General features: G+C 40.7%; 1 non-coding gene across 1 annotated transcript; it reads right to left on the bottom strand.

The window, feature by feature from the left end:
* Nucleotides 1-4,987: 4,987 nt before the first annotated feature.
* Nucleotides 4,988-5,060, bottom strand: trnaf-gaa (transfer RNA phenylalanine (anticodon GAA)). Its single transcript has one exon. It is a non-coding gene; the product is annotated as a tRNA-Phe (tRNA).
* Nucleotides 5,061-6,869: the final 1,809 nt, after the last annotated feature.

Raw genomic sequence — 6,869 nt, 5'->3', positions numbered from 1 at the left:
GTGGTATACAAATAGACTGACCTTGCCTAAAAACTGTATGTAAAAATAAGAGATGCTACAGTTCCCTCCTACTTTTGTGTCTGATGTTTAGTATTGCATGAAAGGGCCTTTTAAGCTTACATTGTGGCTCATATGTTCATGTACAGGAATCTTTGAAGCACTTGTGTTACTCTGTGTTAAAACCAAGATGTTCTGTGGAACATATCTATCTATCTATCTATCTATCTATGTATCTATGTATCTATCTATCTATCTATGTATCTATCTATCTATCTATCTATCTATCTATCTATCTATCTATCTATCTATCTGTCTGTCTGTCTGTCTGTCTGTCTCTCTCTCTTTATATATATATATATATATATATATATATATATATATATATATATATATATATATATATATATATATATATATATCCAGACCATTTGATTATACACACACACACACACACACACACACACACACACACACACACACACACACACACACACACACACACACACACACACACACACACACACATATATACATATATATATAAAATCAAATGGTCTGATTCAGAAGGTATACTTATTATAAAGTAATATTATAAAGTATGTCAAGTATGTCACCTTTATGGAAAATATAATTTTTCACTATAAACAAAGCCTACATCTCAATTTTACAACTGATTATCTGTGTAAACTTGACAAATTAGCCCAGTTAAGTACCCTGAGATGAACTAGGTTTGTTACGAACCTTCCACAAGGTTTGTTCCTGAGTGATTTCATGTACAAGATCGCCTCCTGGCGAAAATTCCCTGGAACTGCTTTCTTTTTATTTGTAAGCCTTGGAGCTGATCTGCATGCATGCTTGGTACGACTTAGTTTTCGTATCAGGTTCAAGTCTGAATGTATTTTTGAGTATGCACACGTTTTGCACTTTGTATTCCATCGTTTATTATTTGTAAGTGCAATAAATTGCTCTGTTCTAACTATAATTAGAATTTAATGCAGTCCAAAAATATTTCAATTGCTACGTTTACACCATAACAACAGACATTTAAAAATGGCAACAAATATAAGCCACCTTTACTCAATAAAATATGACATTTTTACGTTTTTAAAGCAGTGTTTATTGTACGAGTGATGATGGTGTATTTAACCATTTATGGCACTTGTTAAATTATAGAATTACACTGACCATGCCATTCGTAGCATCAGTGGCAGATCTTCTGTGGGGGTGGGGGTGGGGCGGTGGGGGGGGCTCCCAAAATTCATCCATCCATTCTCTATACATCGCTTTATCCTCACTAGGGTCGCGGGGGGTGCTGGAGCCTATCTCAGCTGACTCGGTCGAAGGCAGGGGACACCCTGGACAGGTCGCCAGTCTGGAGATGATTAGTAAACAGAACCCTATGATGTTTCTGGTTTACAGCTGAGAACTAGTTGCTTAAAGCAGTGGTTCTCAACCCTGTTCCTCAGGACCCACTGTCCTGCATGTTTTAGATGCTTCCCTGCTCCAACACACCTGACTCAAATGATCAGCTCGTTATCAGGCTTCTGCAGAAGCCTGATAACGAGCTGATCAGGCTTGAGAACCACTGGCTTAAAGTACAGAATATTATTTCTTATTTTAGGTGTGATGATTGTCAGTAAACATTATAAGAAGTGGAAATTGACAGGGTTGTATATAGTACTGTTCTTGTACCATATCTGTCACTTAATTGCCCTCAGGATACGGTCGTTGAGCTTATTAGTTTTACACAACAGGCAGATGCCGCAGCTAATGATGCTGTAATTCACACAAACAAGGAAACAAGTCCATCATAATTTGAATGTTAACAGTCCAAAATGAAAAGGTCATATAAAGCTTTCCTATTGGGTTAAAGAGCCAAAAAAACCAAACATGAAAAATCTGAAAGGGAGAGGTCGGCTGCAGCTTTCATTTTTTCTTACAATTTTTCAGTGGCCCCCAAAATATCTGTTGTACCCCCCTGTGCCCCCCACTAAAATTCATCTGGATCCGCCCCTGCTGAGCATTTATCTTTTGTTAGCTTAACATTTCACTGCTAACACATACTTCAAGTTAGGCATTGCTTTGAGGAAAACACGTGTTTTTGAACATGTGCCAGCTGCTCCATTAGAGTTTGTTGTAGTTAATGAATAAAAAACTTCATTGCAGAGGAGTTTGCTGTAACATAATTGTGTTTTCAGCGTCAGCGTGTGAGTTTTGAGGGTGGGAGGCCGCTCGTCCGCACACGGGGGGCCAATCGCGTCGCCGAATTCATCTTTTCCCGACCACTCGCGTCACCCGGCCTTCCTTTTGAAAACCACTCACATCGCCTGTTCAGTCGTTTGTGGACAAATCAGAGCCGCCCGATCATCTTTTGATAGAGAAGTACAGAGAAGGTCAGAAGGAGCTGCATTGTGTCTTTGTAGATCTGGAGAAAGCTTATGACAGGGTGCCCAGAGAGGAACTGTGGTTTTGTATGAGGAAGTCTGGAGTGGCAGAGAAGTATGTTAGAGTGGTGCAGGACATGTATGAGGACTGTAAGACAGTGGTGAGGTGTGCTGTAGGTGTGACAGAGGAGTTCAAGGTGGAGGTGGGACTAAATCAGGGATCAGCTCTGAGCCCCTTCTTGTTTGCTATGGTGATGGACAGGATGACAGACAAGGTTAGACAGGAGTCTCCATGGACTATGATGTTTGCAGATGATATTGTGATCTGTAGTGAGAGCAGGGAACAGGTGGAGGAGAAGCTAGAGGTGTGGAGGTTTGACCTGGAAAGAAGAGGAATGAAGGTTAGCCGCAGCAAGACGGAGTATCTGTGTGTGAATGAGAGGGACCCAAGTGGAAGAGTGAGGTTACAGGGAGAAGAGATCAAGAAGGTGGAGGATTTTAAGTACTTAGGGTCAACAGTCCAGAGCAATGGAGAGTGTGGAAAAGAGGTGAAGAAGCGTGTACAGGCAGACTGGAACAGCTGGAGAAAAGTGTCAGGTGTGATGTGTGATAGAAGAGTTTCAGCTAAAATGAAAGGAAAGTTTTACAAAACTGTAGTGAGACCAGCCATGTTGTTTGGTCTGGAGACAGTGTCCCTGAAGAAAAGACAGGAGGCAGAGCTGGAGGTAGCAGAACTGAAGATGCTGAGGTTCTCTTTGGGAGTGACCAGGATGGATAGGATCAGGAATGAGTACATCAGAGGGACAGCACATGTTAGAGGCTTTGGAGATAAAGTCAGAGAGGCCAGACTGAGATGGTTCGGACATGTCCAGAGGAGAGAGAGTGAATATACTGGTAGAAGGATGCTGAGTTTCCCACTGCCAGGCAGGAGGCCTAGAGGAAGACCAAAGAGGAGGTTTATGGATGTGGTTAGGGAGGACATGAAGGTAGTTGGTGTGAGAGAAGAGGATGCAGAATACAGGGTTAGATGGAGGCAATTGATTTGCTGTGGTGACCCCTGAAGGGAAAAGCCGAAAGGAAAAGAAGACTTTAAATAATGACACATTTTTGTGTTCAATTACTATCTTCTTCAACTAATTGCTTAGGATCCCTTGCAGTTTTATGTATTCATGCAGAACACATTTATTTATGTCTGAAAAATTGAGAAATACTTAACCACCAGTACTTAGTATACATGGCACACATTTTGACAAGTATAAGTCGGGAAAGCACAGGTCTAGGTAATCGTAGGTCGAACTAATTATAGCACACTAACGCAATATTTTAAAAAAAATATCTGATTAAATAGTTATGCAGCAGCCACTAACTGCTACTAACCAGGCCCACAGGCTGCTAGTATTGTGCTTTTAAATTCACCAGTGAATTATGCTTTACATCCATCAATTGTTGAAATGTGTTAACTGATTCACACCGAACACATAACTTGAGTTGCACGTACATGCACCCTGCAAATGTTGACTATTGTGCCTCCTGTGACATCACAGGTTCCTCTTGCTCCTGGTGCTTCATCCACTGCCACTGGCCAGAGCTTGCATTCATCCACCAGTGATGTGTCGAGTCCAGCACACACTTCATCTGTGGTACATTTCACCTTCAAATACTTGTGGGAAGTGCTAACAGTTTCGCACACAAGAGACTGGTCATAGTCAGTATAAGGGCAAAATATATTGCCCAAATACTGAGACTGTAAGCAAGGAACAATGATTGAACATGATGAGGCAGAAAATAAAGCCACTGAACCTCTAATCATTCTGTTGTTGTTTGCCTCTGAGGATTGGCGCTGTGAAGGAAAAGAAGAATACTTCAGGATTTGTAAAGGTATAGTTAGTTAAACCTTCACAAATCCTTAAGTTTTCTTTTTTTTCCCCTTTAATGATGTGCATATGTTAATGTTTCTTTGAGTGTTAGCAGTTTTATTTACAAGGAAGTATCATTATTGTAATTTTTTGCAACTTTTTTATTGTTGTTGTAAAATATGTCCAGTTATGTGAAATTTCAGTAACATCTAGTTTCAAATACATCTAGTTGCATACACTGGTGTGTCATCTCTCTTCTTTGTTGAAACTTTAATGGCATTAAATGTCATAATGTCAACAACAAATGTAAATCTGATGACATAATACAGACAGCATTTGGATGACTTTAGGTACATTACAACAATTAAATCATCGACATTCTTTATTATAGTTCTACATTGTTAGTTGTAGTTGTAAGAATAAGCAAGTTATGAGTGTTTAAAGTTTTAAGTCACTGAGAAAACTTGGAATTCAACACCTAAACACAAATTGCAATTATTATCCATATGGTTATGAGTAGGATTCGAACTCACATCAGGGTTTTTTTCTTCCCCCTTTTCCCCCTTTTCCCCCTTCTTCCCCATCTTATACGGACAATTGTCCGGAAAAGACTGAACAGGCGATGTGAGTGGTTTTCAAAAGAAAGGCCGGGTGACGCGAGTGGTCGGGAAAAGATGATTTGGGCGACGCGATTGGCCCCCCGTGTGCGGACGAGCGGCCTCCAGGTACAAAACCAACGACCTCCGCTGCCGAAACCCGGGATCGAACCAGGGACCTTTAGATCTTCAGTCTAACGCTCTCCCAACTGAGCTATTTCGGCGCGTCTGTGTATACAAGGATATCAAAACAGACATATAGCTATCACGTTATAATAACTGGATATGACGCTATTTGTAGTATCGACGTTTTCTTCTATCGGTCAACATCGATGTAGCTAACCGTACCTTGCTAGCTACCTTACAACTCTGCTAACACCACACGTCGTCTTCAACAGGTCGAGGAGACCGCCTGACGTTTGTTGACCAGCAATGGGACACAGAAAGAAACGATGACATTGCTGTTACTACTAGCACAGTAGACCTGACGAAGTAAAAATAAACGAATTAATAAATAAGTGAATAAAACATTGGAGAAAGATAAGCTAATGCTACAGTTTAGCCGTTTTAAACTTATGCTGTTCCAACACAAGATGGCGCCATTGATCATAAAACGCTGGTCGATGTGTTCACTCACTGCAGAGGTCTGTCCTGAAAATAACAATGGGGTTATAATGAAATCCCACCGGGCCTGTTTTATATGGAAATTCAGTGTCGTAATGAACTTTAACTGCTCATTCTGCTGGTCACTTCAGCATAATCGAGACAGAATATCGACCTAAGCCTCTACTTTTATCAATGTTTACTTTGAAAAGAATTAAACTTTAGATAATTCGTTCAGCTGGAATAACGTTTAATTTATGCGAAATCAGCGCATTTTTCTACAGTCTAATAATCATTGGTTTCCATAAAGTAGATAATCTTATCACATTTCCTGCTGCATCACTTTCTTATTTGTGTCATATGTTCATGTGTATGCATCCTGGTGAGTTTTATGCCCTTAAAAGTGCAGTGTGGCGTGCAGTACTGCACATAACTGCATACAGTACAGTGCATTACTTTTCTGTTACTTATGTTTTGTAAGTCTATGAACAATCAGCTTTCAGTTCTAGCCACTTGTGATGCTTACATTTCACCATACATGGTCTGGAAATGCTTTAAACAGATGACATTCTCTACCAGTCACATATGAAGATCTCAGTTTAAAGCCTGGGACAGCAGATACACCCATCAAAGCACTCAGTTTTTTTTTGTGGCTTTGTTCGTATACATTACCGAGTTCAGGCGGCGGCCAGATTTGTCATAGTTGCTGCTGGCTGAATGTTTGGTCATAAATCATACCTTGTTGTTGACTATTCTGAAAACAAGTAAGTAAGACTTGTATGTTTTTGGATGAAATCCAAATGTGAAGACACTGCCATTAAATTATAGGCAGGCACAATATTGCTGGACTCTACTTCTTTCTCCTGGAAGAAAACAGTAAAGCCTGCTCATCTTATCATTCTGCACTTAGTGTTTGTCTTTCTGTTTTTTTCTAATATGGTTCTGCAGTGATGCAGTACTGTCCCTTTATTAGTCATATGATGTCCCGATGCCAGTTTCTGTGCCTCCCTTCTCTTCTCTCTTTTCCCCCTAATCTCCCCTCCATACTGCCTGTCATTCGCTCTCTCTCTCTCTCTCTCTCTCTACATCGCTCTCTCACGTTTTTGTTCTTCTGTCATCCCCCAAGGTGACTTTCCTTCCTTCACAGACACTGCAGCTGTTCCTCGCTTTTGTTCTGGAAGGCCTGAGTGTGGATAAGAGATGAGAGAGATGCAGACCGGCGGAATAAAGAGGAGAACCAAGGGAGAAAATGAAAGTGTGAAAGAGGAGGGGACTGATGAGATTATCAAGCAGGGTGGAGGAATCCACAGTTTTGATTCACTGCACAAATCAGTAAGGCAACAAACACGCAGACACGCACCACATGTGCAGACAGATTTGTTCTGGTAAATAAAAAAATGAAGCGTCAACACTCAGAGATTGAGCTGCCT

The sequence above is a fragment of the Acanthochromis polyacanthus genome, chromosome 5 (genome assembly GCF_021347895.1).
Source record: "Acanthochromis polyacanthus isolate Apoly-LR-REF ecotype Palm Island chromosome 5, KAUST_Apoly_ChrSc, whole genome shotgun sequence".
Classification (NCBI taxonomy): domain Eukaryota; kingdom Metazoa; phylum Chordata; class Actinopteri; family Pomacentridae; genus Acanthochromis; species Acanthochromis polyacanthus.
The sequence above is the reverse complement of the archived record's forward strand: the minus strand, read 5'-3'. Positions and strand labels throughout refer to the sequence as shown.